Genomic DNA, 12,486 nt, shown 5'->3' with positions numbered 1-12,486 from the left:
AGGGGTGTCTGTGTCAGGGCCTGTGACCTGTTGGGCATAAAATGGCTTTGCCTCAGGCCTTCTTTCTCACCACAGGGAGAAAACTCCTCTGGAATGACTTTGGAATTTGAAAGACTGGCAGAACCACAGCTTTGTAGGGCTTCCCTTTGCTTATCTTTCAGTTGGTTTTATGATTTCATTCTGTATTGCAATTTCAGTGTTGTAAGGGGCCGGGAAGCATCATTAGATGGGGATAACTCAAGAGTTTGTCAAAAGTTTGCTTTTGTCAAGGGTTTTGAGAAGCCCTCAAAAAAGTGATCTTTTCAAAGGTGAATTCTCCTAAGTTCCTGATCCAATCATGTCTTTAGGATTGTAAAATTTCTCTAGAACTTTCTCTTCTTCATTTCTCTATCTCATTTCTCCCTTACCTTCCTTTCAGTTGTAAGACCCTGGGAAAGCCCAGGCTTCCAGAATCTTAGCTCAGGACCTCGGCCACCCCAAACACAGAATGGAGGCGAAAGCTTGATGCAAATTGCATTAGGCTTTATTGCAGTTTAACGAGCTAACCCCATGTTAGCTTGGGTCTTTGACCCACCCACCATGGCAGATGGCTAGCAAAGACAGTTCGAAGCCGCTGCGTACAGATCTTTATAGGGCAGCGTAAGGGGAGTATCTAGGGGTACGCACAGACTCAGGATTGGTGTGCCTCCAGGCTTGGAGGGTTTGCCCTGTGTTGATTGGTCAACTGGTTGTTATGGCCCATAGGTCCTCCCAGGGTGGTTGCTATGCTTTGAGCGTCATTGCTGTGCGCTTGTCCGTAAAGCACACCCAGGGTCGTAAAGCATAGTGCCACCAGCTAACTTCTGATTGGCTCCTTGTCACAAGACAGGCATCTGACTTTCTAGTGTCTAGGACAAGGTCATAGAAGCACGTGTTCGGCCATTATGGCTGCCAAAAGGGAAGCTGGTCCCTTCACAGTCAGCTCAACTTTCAGGTAAACACATACTCCAACTTCTGGGATCCAGGACCATGGAGGGGAACAGTGTGCCCGCTGGAGCACAGGCCATCGATTTGTGCCTCTTGGAATATCTCTCGCTTTCCACCTGACAGGAGGTGAGGGCCAGCGCCCTGCAGTCTCACACACAAATTCTCAGAGGACTGGCTGTGGTCCCTTGGGCAGCTCTCTTTCCTACTTCAGGTTTTGATCTTATGTCCTCACACTACTTGCCTCTATCCCCACAGTGTTGCGCATGCACACACACACACACACACACACACACACACACACACCTTCATCTAGGAAACTCAGACATATTCTTCTGTCCCAATTCCATAGCTGTCTCTTTGGGATCTTCCCTAAGCCGCCTTCTGGACATCAGTGTTCTACAGGACAAACGCATGGACTGGGAGTGTAGCTTAGTTGGTAGAATGCTAGCCTACATGAAGCCCTGAATTCAGTTCCTAGCATGGCATACAGCTAGGCTTAGTGATGCACACCTGTAATTCTAGCACTTGGGAATTATTGGCAGGAGGGGCCGGAGTTATCATCATCCCTGGCTACAGCCTAAGTTCAGGCAAGCCTAGGATACTGAATTCCCAAGCCTCAGAGATAAGTAAATGGATATAGTGTAGTGGGCAGTGTTCATGCCAGCTGGTTGGTCTGGGGATGGATCTGGTCCTCGGGTGGCCATGCACACTGGCAGCATCCTCTGAACTCTGCTGGAGCAGACTGAGCTGTACCAATCAAATGGATTTGTTCATTTGAATATTCATTTGCATCTGAAATCAAATAACTCATGGCAGGAGCTAGAATGAAAAGGTTTTGATTAATCACCACATATGCTGTGAAACCATGTACAATGGATTTGTTTTTAATCTTTAGGCATGCAAATCCATGTGACTGTCCAGTTTTCTGTTACTGCCCTAACAAACCACTACAAATGCAGTGGCTTAACACTCCACACTATTTACTTAGAGTTGGCATCTCATATAGCCCAGGCTAGTCTTAAACTCGCTATGTAGCTGAGAATGACCTTGAGCTCCTGATGGTCTGCCTCTACCTCCCAAGTGCTGGGATTACAGACAGGCACATGCTAATCATGCCTCACCAGACACAAACTTACTCATTGGGTTCTGTTGGGCAGCATCCGACATGGCTCATACGGGTGGGCTAAAAATCGCTAAGATCAAGGTTTCAGTAGAACTGTACTTTTCAAAGGCTCCAAGAGAAAGCCATTCCCTCTCCTTGCCTCGTTCCTAGAAGTTGCTTGTGTTCCTTGGCTTGTGGCCCCTTCCTGTCTCCAAAGCAGTAGTGTATAGCTTCCTGACCCTCTACCACCATCACATCTCTTTCTGCTGCTGCTTGGAAGGAGATTCCACCTATAAGAACTCATTATATAAGACCCACCCAGACAGTGCAGGTAACGCCCACCTGAAGGTCCCTTTACCTTTTAACAGTCACAGGTTCCTCTCTGGGGCCATTGTTCCGTCTAAGGCAGATTGCCAGGCTATCCAGAGGCCTTACTCTAGAAAGCTTCTCCAAAGTAGTCTGATGGCCCAAAGAGCAGCTGCTCTGAGACCATCCTTAGGAACTCTAACATGTGGGGCTCAGGACGGCTCAGTGAAGAAGAGCACTTGTTCTTGCAGACAACCTGGATTTGGTTCCCATTGGGTGTCTCACACCCAGCTGTAACTCTAACTCCAGGGGGTCTGACACCTTCTTCTGCCTTCCATGGTCACTTACATGCATACGACACATATAAACTCACACAGGCACATAAACATACCCAGTAAGTATTAACATTAGGCCAGGTGAGATGGCTCAGTGAATAAAGACATGGCACCAAACTTGACAACCTGAGTTCAACCCCTAAACAGGAACAACATACCTTGCAAGTTGATAGGAGCCCAAAACAGGAACAATATCCCTTGCAGGTTAAGGTTTCAGTTTGCAGGTGACAGTTAAGTTCCTGCTCGTCATGTGTGAAGTTAAAGTTTCTATTTGTAATTAAGAATTCCTAGCGGGCGTTGGTGGTGCACGCCTTTAATCCCAGCACTCAGGAGGCAGAGGCAGGCGGATCTCTGTGAGTTGGAGGCCAGCCTGGTCTCCAGAGCGAGTGCCAGGATAGGCTCCAAAGCTACACAGAGAAACCCTGTCTCGAAAAAAAAAAAAATCCTGGCTGGCTGGCTGGTGGAGGCACACAACTTTAATCCCAGCACTCAGGAGGCAGAGGTAGGTGGCTCTCTGAGTCTGAGGCCAGCTTGGTCTACAAAGTGAGTCCAGGACAGCCGGGGCTGTTATACAGAGAAACCCCATCTTGAAAAACCAAACCAACCAACCAAACAATAAAAGAGTAAGTTCCTGTTTGTTAGATCTGATATAATTTTAAAACATTTTTCAACTTTCACTAGATTTGCGACCCCCATTCACATGATGTACATATATATCTCCTTACCCGTGTTCCTGCTCTTTCATTGTATTTTTCTAATAATGTATAAGAGCCAACTCTCTCACCCTGTGAACACCTCATCTCTTCCTCCTATAAAAGGGACTTCAAGAGGCCCGAAGGGACTCTCTCAAATTGCCTCTCTCAAATCCCAGCTTAGGGTGAGACAGCCAGCTGGCCAGTCCCAGATATACCTCCAAAATACAGCCTGCTTTACTTGGACAATCGTGGGTTTGTTCTTTTCTCCCGAGACTCTCAGGTTTACCATGTGGAGGGAAAGAACCAATTGCTACATGCTGTCCTCTGACTGCCACACGTGTTCTTTGTGAGAGCCACAAAAATAGATGAAAACATAGAGAATAATAAAATACACCACCTAAGTCATAGGACTGAGGTTCAGACCAACCTGGGATACACAAAACTGTCTAAACAAAACAAAATCCTGTATGGTGTTATCCAGAGCTCGAGAAAGCTCCCAGGAGTGGTTGGATTTCATGGGATCTTTAGCCTGGGCCTAAGAAGAGGAGTGGAATTGGAACAGAGAACATCCCAGGTTTTGGAACAACATGAATAAAGGATACAGAAAATGCAGCAGCCAGACCTCTCTGTATGACCTTTTGTGAAGAAGTGCCAAAAAGAGTTGGGTCTGGAAGCTGATCTACTCCAGGGTTTTGCAGCTGTGTGTAAGAGCAACCAGGAAATGGAGGAGATCCTGGAATGAGGGGACCAGGAAGAGGGCAGGGATGGTGTGATCGCAGGTGGGCACAGATGATACCAGCAGGACCAGCCTTGGAATGCAATACGTACATGAGTGAGGTAGGACAGCATGAACACTTTCAAGGCAATGTGCTAGGTGCAAATAACCATTGAAAAATCGCCTAGGGACACCTCCAAGCTGTCTGAGGAGGAAGAACCAAAGGGCAAAGACCAAGGATAAAGTATTGGAGACCCAATAACACCAGACCAGGAAAGGGAAAGAGTAAGAGGATGCAGAGGCCTGCTGGTGTAGCCATCAGCAAAGGCAGCCTGTACTGGGAGTGGACAAGGACTCCTTTTGCTCCTCGGTGATTTGCTGTCCCATGCAAACACTCATCTGGTTTGTGGAACAGCCCCTTTGTTTACCATTAAGTCGCTACAACCTGAAACCTATTGACCTCAGAGAGGGCTCAGGGAGCCCAGAGCAGGGCACCTAAGCAGATCCCATGCTTTCATGAGAGGAAGGGAGGGAGGGAAAGAGGGAGGGAGGGAGGGAGGGAAGGAAAGAGGGAGGCAGGCAGGCAGGCTGGCAGGCAGGCAGGCAGGCAGGCAGGCAGACAGAGACAGACAGAGACAGAGATAGAGAGAGAGAACATAGTTGGAGAGAACTGGGCAGAGGACATCTCAGCAGATATAGGCTGCTTCCCACAACCCCACTCCAACAACAACAACAACAACAAAAACAAAAAACAAAAAAACACCCAGGGAAGATGTAAGCCCTCCCCAAACCATCAAAGACTTGGGAGAAAGACAGAACCCAGAATTGCATGAGTCTGGTGCAATAGGGCTTAAAATAGACATTAAATGAAGACACAACAGGTCATATTTCTTCCATTCCTGAGCCGAGGGCTGGGATTCACACCTCCTACACATTTGGGAATAGGTGGTTCTGTGCCTAGCACAGTCTTCTCTGTGTGCACAGCCTGTTGAAATTCTTCTGGAAAGGTCTGCTGAAGTAGGATCAGTCTCTGAGATAGGCTTTTTTTCCTGTATCCAGGCAACCGGCACCCATTCTCACTGCCTCTCTCAGAAAGCTAGTCCCTACACAAGAAAAGTGCATCGTGGAGCAGGGTAGAACAGCCATAGTGTGGCCCATAGTGGCAGGAATCTAACAGCTGTGAGGTAGTCAACCCCTAAGTGTCCCTGTGCATAGGGCTGCCCCAAAACAGGAAGTGAAAATGTTTGCATGCTCAAAAGAGCCTCCATTCTGTTCCAAGAGTCAGGGAGCCTCCGCCCAGACTGCTCAGAAAGCATATCAGCTGCTGGAGGACATCACACACTTCTAAAACACCTCAAGCCACAAAGGCTTCCAAGAGGTTTGTGCCAGCTTAAAAACACACAGAAAGATTTTGCTGAGCTGTGTATTTCTACATAAACATCACTATTACAACAAAGCCAGGTAGAACCAAGGGACAAGCCTTTAAGAAAACGATTTTCCCTTCAATATAAAAGGGTCATTTTTCTATGGCAAACAGAAACACACAAGCAGAAACAACAGATAGTGATAATGGGAACAAGCCTTCTTAGTCTTTAATGAATCAAGTAAATAAAAATTAAAAGTCCATAATAGTATATTTAATAAAGTCAAATACACATAGATCACATATTGTTGCTTTCAAAGAATATACTTTCTCCAATTTCCTGGGGATCTTATTAAAACTAAACATTATTATTAATTAATGCTAATGAACTCCAAAACACAAATTTTATACCCTCTTTGACAACACGGTAAAGCAGAGGCTTGTGAAAAATGTTAAAAGCAACTGCAACAAACACCAAATGATCTGGAAACCTAAATATAATTTAAAATAACTCCTCAGTAAAAGATAGACTCCACTCTGAAATGATAAATTATTTATAACAATCTTATCATACATAAACATTTATGAGATACAGACATATTCAGAGGAAAGGTCACCATCCTACAACATGAATTGCTGTACCTTCCACTGACAAGAAGTTAAAGTGGCCTTTAACTTGAAAAGGTGAAAAAATACCACAGGGAAAAAATAACAGTTATAAAATGATAAAACTGGGAATTTACATATAAATTCCAAAGTTGATTCTTTGAAAAGATGATTAAAATTGACTAATTATTGAAAAATAATTAGAATAAAAGTGAAAAGCATAGACACACAACACTAAGAGAAAAAAGAATACAACTCCATATCAACAAATGTGTAAAAACCTTAAAAGACAATTACCATTAGGAAAATTTAACTTGCCAAAAATCTTACAGAATAAGAAACTCTGAAGAGACAAATGAACATGGAAAAAAATTGAAAATTATCAAAAGATTATTTCTTTAAAGGCACTAGACTTGGACAGTTTTATGCTTGTTATAAAAACTTCAAAGAGCAGGAGTTCTGAATATTATTCAAACTATCCCAGGGCATAGAAAAAGATATCGAAAGTGTCCCAAGATACATTTTAAAGGAACTCCACATAAAAACACCTGACAAAGACAGCAGAAAAAATCATACTCATCGTATTAATAACACGAAATTCTAAAATAAAAGGAACCCACCAAATCAAGAAGAATATTTTCTCACTGTAAAGCTCTTATACAATAGGCAACTTTTATTTATTTTTAGAAAAATCTGAAAGCACAAATAAGACAAAGTAAAAATGTACCAAAGACCAACCAATTGTGAGTAACCACTGTTAACTCTGAAAGGAGATGTATAGTAAAGAATAACATACTGTGACTGTGTCAGGCTTTTGTAGAAACAGGAAGAGGGCTTTACTAATATTAGCAAACCTGCTACAATGACTCATCCCAAGTCATGATAGAGAAAAATCACTTGATCAGCTTGACAGAAATTAAAATTTGTTTCCTAAAACCCCAATTCCCCTTACTGGTAAAATTACCAGCAAACTAGAGACACAAGAGCATGGCTTGAATATAGAACACAGAGTCACATGCATAGTTTTGTAAACACACACACAAAAAATCCTCACCAAGGGGAAGGTCTATGGAGAAGCATGTTCAAGACCAGAACAATCTTAGACAAATAGACATAAATTTATCATCACTAATCAAAATTATCACCTATGAAGAAGGCAAATGAAATTAAGAACAAAAGGGTTAGAATGAAAAGAATCATGTCTGGCTGAAGACAAACAGAACGAACTTGTTTGCCGACACAGGCTCTTCTATGCAGAGATACAAATGAGGTAGATAGATGCTTCCTGGTGGCCAAGATCTTCTGCTGAGAAAAGAATGCAAGTCGCAGAAGGGCTGCATCAAACTGTCAGCACGATGAAACATAGTATGTGAGTGTGTGTGTGTGCATGTGCCTGCTTGTGAATGTTTGTGTGTGCATGTGTTTTACATAATTGTTGAGTATCTTGGATCAGAGGGAATTTTGATTATAGGAGACACTGATTTTCTACATTTTTTCCTCATGTTTAAAAATGTATGTAACCTGTATGTAGTGTCCTCAATTAGGAAACCAAGGGGAAGGATTCCCATGAACAAAGTAGTGCTATACCTATGTAACATAAACTGTCAGAAAAGATGGCATTTACAACAGTAAACACAATGAAAAAAATTACCTTTATTGGAAAAGATAGACCAAGGGACATAAAACTGATCATCATGAACTTAGTGAAATGAGAGGGTTATAAAGATGCTACTTCTCTTGTAATACAGAAATATCACTGTAATGCAATTGCAAAATTGATAAAATGGTCCCTGAATTTCTTTTGGAAATATTAGTATGTAAAATAGACTAGACAGTTTAGGAATTGTCATTAATGGGGATTTTAAACCCAAAGTTAGGATTACTAAATACTGTAGTACCAGCACTTGAATATACAGGCAGGCCACTTAGGCATGTTTATACCCCCTAGAAGGGTGGGGTGTATAATGAAAAGGCAATGTGATATCAGGAAAGGATCATTGTCCCCCCAAAATAGTGTTGGTGCAATTTAGAACTAAATTGTGAGTACAACAGAAAGGTAGTTGGTGTTTTGTTGTTTTATTTTGTTGACACAGTCTTACTGTGCAGCTCTGGCTGGCCTGTGACTTCCTGTGTAGACCAGCTGGTCTCTAACTCACAGAGATCCACCTGCCTCTGCCTCCCAAGTGCTGGGATTAAAAGTGTGCGCCACATACCTGACTGGTTTTTGAGACAGGGTCTTGGTAGCCCAGCTGGTTCTTAAACTCACTGTGTGTCTCTCCTTCTGTCTCTACCTCCCAAGTACCGGGATTACAGGAAATGTGCCACACAACACCTGGCCTAGACCATCCATTCAACAGTTGAAAAAGAAGCAGTGAATATACAAGAATAACATACTGGGCTGGAGAGATGGCTCAGAGGTTAAGAGCACTGGTTGCTCTTCCAGAGGTCCCGGGTTCAATTCCCAGCACCTAACATGGCAGCTCACAACTGTCTCTAGCTGTGGTTTCAGAGGATCTGACACCTTCAATACCAATGCAAATAAAATAAAGTTAATAAATAGTTTTTTAAAAAGAATACACTATACTGATGAGTAAAAAGTACTGGGATTAGAGTTGGAAAGACTTCCACAATCATGACAGCAAAGGAATAACTAACTATAAAGGAAAAGACAGATTTGACTAATTTTTTAATGTTTAAGCATTTTTTCTAATGGTCATCATACAACTTTAATTTTTATAATATTTATGAAAAAACTTTGAAACCAATGAGACTGTATGTGGTGGAGCAAGGCTGTAATCCCAGTACTTGGGAGGCTGAGGCAGGAGGACTACACAAACTTAAGACTAGTGTGATATACAAAGTGAGTTGCAGGATAGCCACATAGTTGAGACCTTGTTTCAAAAAAAAAAACAAATAAAAGGGAGTGGGGGATGACAGGGGGCTCAGTGGCTAACAGCACTAGCTACTGTTTCAGAGGACCTGGGTTTGACTCCCAGCACCACATGGTGGCTCACAACCTTCTGCAACTCCAGTTCCAGGGGACCTGATGCCCTCCTTTGGCCTCCTTGGGCATCAGGCACAAAAGTGACATACACAGACATACATGTGGGCAAAACACCTATATATTAAAAAAAAATCAATGAAACTACTAAAGATCTTATAAGAAGGTCTGGCCAGAGATGAATAGAAGATCAAAATATAATCTAATAAATATTTTTTGCCAATGAGGATCATATTTTAATAAAAAAATGTAACTTTGTTAGCTCCTGCTTCCATGCTGACAGTGTTACAGGGGGAGCAGGGTGATCACACACATTGCTGGGGGGGTATATAGGGGGCTAGAGGGGGTATATAGGGGGCATATTTCTGAAAGACAATTTGAAGTGATTTTTTTTTTTTTTTTGGTTTTTCGAGACAGGGTTTCTCTGTGTAGCTTTGGAGCCTATCCTGGCACTCGATCTGGAGACCAGGCTGGCCTCGAACTCACAGAGATCTGCCTGCCTCTGCCTCCCAAGTGCTGGGATTAAAGGCGTGTGCCACCAACGCCGGGCTCTTAAGTGATATGTTTAACACCCTAAAAAAATGTGCATGCCTTTTTTCATATTAGTTAAAAAAAAAAAGGCTGTTACGCTGCAGTAAAAACACCAACCCTGAAATCCCAGTGGTAAGACCAGTAAGGTTGATCTCTGCTCGTGGCACATGTCCGTGTAGGTGATGGGTTGGGGGAGAGGAAGGAGCTGTCCCATATAGTCACTCAGGGACCCAGGCTGAGAGAAGTCAGTTCTACCCCTGGGATGTCTCCATTTGCAAAGGCAAAGGATCAGACACACTGGAGTCATGCAGACACTGGAGACACTACAGTCCTGGTTAGAGTTTCTATGTTCCTTCCGCTCACATCTCATTGATCGCAATTACTCACAGGGCCCTGAATCACCGACCACAGTAGGGTGGCGAGGGCAGTCTCTCATGTCTAGGAAGGAAAGGAGCCAGGGTTTGGAGATCGTGGAAGACTAATTTTAGTAATTTATTCTAAGCCAATATTCTGAACAGTTTACAAAGATGTCAGAACAATTTTATCACGTCCTGACTACAAGAGGAGAAAATTTAAAACAACTTAAATATCCAAGGTATGACCTACACAGCTGTTAAAAAAGTAGGTAGCTGCATATTTACCAAGAGAAGTACATTCACGAAACAGTGTTGAAGGGGGAAGAGTGAGTTATTAGAAAAGTATGCATGAAATGATATTTCATGGAAAAGAAACAAAAGCAGCTGTGCAGGGTAGCTGAAGAGCCACGCGTGTTAACAGTGGTTACAATCAGATGGTAGAACAACAGATGATTTTTTTTGTTCCTTTTATCTTTAGTTTCTTTTTTTAAAAAAAGGTATCTATTACTTATATTCCAAAAAGCATTTAAAAAGAAAAAAAAGTACTAATGAAATAATTTGCTTATCCAATCTTACGAAGACGTAAGAAATGTCTTCCTGCTGTCACATCATCAGACACTGTACAACGAACTGAAAGTCAGGCCTTCCTATCAGACATGGTACAGGGGTGGGGTGTTGTGGGGGGATGGAGACAGCAACATAGCCCAACAGCTGTGAAGCATAGGTCTCCTGCCAATCTCCTGCCAAAGTGCACAAGTGTGGACTCCACTGTGGTCCGTCTGGGTTTCTGTATGGGTCTCTGTGGCCCAGAGGCCACTCTGCAGCAAGGGCTACACTATCAGAGTAGGGCGCTGCACAAGTTCACACAAAACTGAAGCCCCATAAAGTCTTGTAAGCGGATTCCAGAACATTTAGCATCACCACCAGAAATGAAGACTTCCTGGTTATGGAGTTACAGTTGAACTCTCCTAGTCGTTTCCCTGGCTTTTCCCTCATGCTGCCTTCCCTGCACACACACACACACACACACACACACACACACACAGTTCATACAGCTCAGAATTCCTACCAAAGTCCCCTTCTTTCCAGTTTTTCTTTTAAAGAGGGACTTAATGATCTTTAGAAAGGTATAAGCAAAAGACATGTAATTCACACTTCTCTCTAGGACTCTGTCTCCATGCCATCACACCCACCGGCCCCAGAATAGTGTCTATTTCTTTGTGGAAGCCATGTACTCAGAAGTCATGGTCTATTTAAATCACACCTACCATTCAAAATATGTATGGAAGTTGACTTGAAAGCTTCTGGTTTGCGTTGCAAGTGCTTTATAACTCCAGTGACGTCCCTTGAATCAAAGGACTGTAACGTCTAGTGACTCACTTTCCCTTATTAGCAAACAGCCGTGGCTGGCACACCCTGAAGGGCAGCCTCCCTTGAGTTCCTATCAGGCTGCCTTGTTTCCAAGCATGCACCTGCCTACATGTGAGGTTCAAGTTGGGTCTCATTCAAAGTTGCCCCTGGTGTCTTGAGGACAGGAGACTTGTCTATAGAAAAAAAAAAAAAAAAAGAGTCCCTGCAAAATGGGCTGATCCTGAGGCTTTACCGCCACACCTGAACTGTTTCACACGCCACCCTTTGTTTGATGTCTCACAGCAAATGCAGTGCAGGCACCTGCCCAGCGCACTGCTGAAGACTGTGGCTGTGGAGCCTGCAGGCTGGAGGGCAGCTACCCCTGTGGACAGCTCATGCATGAAAACTGCTCTCAACACTGGATCGTCAGCGCCTCCCCAGCTGTGGCTCATCTCTGGGCCAGAACACTGTTTATGTCTCTGCAGTCAAAGGCCTTCTGCCTCTTGAAAAAGATGAGCGTGCCTCCATTAAAGCCATCAATAAAGAACTTCAAGCCAGCCTCTGTTCTACCAAACTGGCCTCTCAGAGGTTACTGAAGAGCTCCCAGCAAACCAGAATCATTCAAAAACAGACCTCACTGTGTATGGTGAACAGAAGCGATTCTGCCTCACTGCTCTGCCAGCTGTCCTTTGCTGTGGACACACACTGACATAATGTAGCTACAGTGTGTTTTTAGTAGGGCAGACCAGTATTTGTTTCTTCTTGGCATCTAAGGAACATCAAAGGACAATGACAATCTGGCTCTTAGGAGAAGTGTTTCAAGGCCCAGGAGACCCAAGAGCCCACGCTGCTGGTCACAGCTGGGTTTTCCTGGGCATGCCGCTCTGCCTTCACTTCCTGTTGATGATCTCTGCCAAGTTCTCTCACCCAATTAAGGTCTAGAGTGACAGCTCTTGGGGAGACATAATTGGGGGCCTAGCATGGACTGTTCTGCTCTCCCAATCTGTCCCTCTAGTGGTTTCTCATTCCTTAGGCACCAGAAGCAGGTCCTCTCCCTACCATCCCAAATTTTAAATGTGTCATGGGTTCTGAGCTTTACTGGGCCTCTTCTAGGCCCTGTGTGAATGGCTGCAGAAAGCAAGCGAAGCAAGGCACAGGCT

This window comes from Cricetulus griseus, chromosome 3, assembly GCF_003668045.3.
Source record: "Cricetulus griseus strain 17A/GY chromosome 3, alternate assembly CriGri-PICRH-1.0, whole genome shotgun sequence".
Taxonomy (NCBI): Eukaryota; Metazoa; Chordata; class Mammalia; order Rodentia; family Cricetidae; genus Cricetulus; species Cricetulus griseus.
This window is presented reverse-complemented; position numbering follows the sequence as displayed.